A 2180-nucleotide genomic window follows, 5' to 3' on the forward strand; every position below is an offset into this window, starting at 1 on the left:
TAGGTAGGTAGGTAGGTAGGTAGGTAGGTATGTAGGTTGGTTGGTAGTTAGATAGGTATTTAAGCATGGGCGTAACCACGCATCCTTTGGGGGGGTCGTGTCCCCCCCCAATACTGGGAAAATACCAATCTGTCCCCCCCAATATTATGAATGAATATGTTAAATAGTTCCTCCTTTTATGAACCCTGGCTGTCAACTGACCCGTCTCTTGTTATTTCCGATTTATTTTCAATTCAAAAAGTGTGTGACCACCCCCCTCCCGATTGTACACTTGGTTGCGCCCATGTAACACCGCTCCGTTTGAAGCCACACGACTGAGGGAGAAGTTGGTCCGACGTTGCCCAAAAAGCGGAAAAAGCAGGACATACGAAAATTTTTTCAGACAATAAGCAACTAGATAGCTAAAGAGGAGTGATGTTGTCAAAATGAGCGTGTTAATTTTTGAATTAATTTGAAATATTTGACTCGTTACAAAGGGCTCAGTTTGTTAGTTAAGCTAGCTTGAAGTGAAGAGACTTGTATAATATGAAGCTAGTAGCAACGATGTCATGATAGCCTGTCACAATTTGGGCTAAATAACAAGTTAGGCTAATTCTGGTTGGGGAAAAACTTTAAATGTTAATTCAGATGGTCAATACATAAAAATCATAGAATTGTGGGAAATGCACTTTAAAAAAATATATATTCTGGGGGAGGGCTCTCATTTGGACCCCCCCAATGTCTATACCATGGTTACGCCCTTGTATTTAAGTTATAACTTTTCCACATTAAATATCTAAAAAATTACTAAAATAATGTTATGTATTTTGAGCTTACATTGTCCCAAATGTCTCTTTCAATTCTCAAACCAGAGAGATTTGTAATTTTTGTGATTTAGATGTTGACGCTCCGTTTCATTTGGTCGCCCGTCAGTTACGTTATATTCCCTATGCGCATGCGTTGGCGTTGTAGTTGTTATCCAGTTTTAAATCACATTTTAAGGCTCCACGAGCTCACAAAGTGAAACTACACCGTGAAATGTGGATTGCGATTCCTGCATTCCACATTTTCATTTGTCACTTCTGACATTTAATGGATATTTTAATGGAATGCACAACTGTTAATACTTCACCATCAATGCCACTTGTGTTAATCTGAGATTCTCTGTGATGTCTACTCTTAGGAAAGAAAACACAGACGTAACTGTCCTTCGACACAGGAATAACATGTGACATTTAGGCCTTTGTTTAGTCAAAATTGCTTTCAAATAAATGAACTGTATGTTTATGAACGTCGTGATTACTATGTATTAGCAGTATTGCTTTTTATTTCTTTGTTTGCTATTATCTACATATTCAAACAATACTAATGTCTTTCACTCAGTTTTATTCAGTTGTATGATTGAAGTTGATCAATAAAGTCTGATTTTAACCTCCATTAATACGTCAATTGTATATTTTCATTACTATAGGCTATATGATGTATAGTTATATATATTCAACACATTTCCTTTAAATTAATCAGATTTGAAGATATTGAGGTTGAGTTTACTTGTTTGACGTGTGGAGTGAATGTGTGTTATTGTATTATTTTTTCTGTCGTTAAGATTATTGATCTCTGTTTTGTTTTGTTGATGTGGGAAGTGTAAATTATATATATCGAGAAATCTAAAAAAAGTGTGTCCAGTCCCTTCCCATGAATGTGGAATTTCCTATTATTAAAATATATTGTACAAAGTTTGACTCAGTATTTCACAGTTTTATCAAGAATATTTTTTATTTATTTCATTCCGCCGTCTTCACAGCTGCGACATCTTCAGAGAGTGGAAACTTGCAAAGGTTCCTGAAGGCAGCACTGTAGTCCGCACTCCGGCGCTCCGGATCGGTTCGTTTAACTCGCTCTCAAACAACATACACGTTAAAGAACTATCTCGGAACGGTGTGTGTTTTAGTAATCATATTAATAATCATATTGATAATTATCATATTCACAGATGATATGGCGAGAAGAGTCTAAATATCGCGATACTTCGTTGCTGCGCTCTCCTGTGCGCTAGCAGGATCAGCTAGCTGCCAGCTACGCAGTAAGGAAAACTAAGGTAAGTGCTTCAATTCACACATATAAACGACATCATTATATATATGAGTCGATGGTGAACTGTTTTATTTACAATTGGCACAGTAGGAAATTAAAACCCTGAA

At 36.6% G+C, this 2180-nt stretch overlaps 1 protein-coding gene across 1 annotated transcript in view; it reads left to right on the forward strand.

The window, feature by feature from the left end:
- Nucleotides 1-1845: 1845 nt before the first annotated feature.
- The window catches only part of matr3l1.2 (matrin 3-like 1.2), a 22318-nt gene continuing 21983 nt past the window's right edge, over nucleotides 1846-2180 (forward strand). Inside the window, exon 1 of the mRNA XM_087170843.1 lies at nucleotides 1846-2077. The gene's annotated coding sequence lies outside the window, so the exon portion shown is untranslated. The remainder of the gene's footprint in view (nucleotides 2078-2180) is intronic.

This window comes from Seriola lalandi, unplaced genomic scaffold (genome assembly GCF_002814215.2).
Source record: "Seriola lalandi dorsalis isolate HSWRI2012SDOR001 ecotype SW California unplaced genomic scaffold, Sedor1 jcf7180002054963, whole genome shotgun sequence".
NCBI lineage: Eukaryota > Metazoa > Chordata > Actinopteri > Carangiformes > Carangidae > Seriola > Seriola lalandi.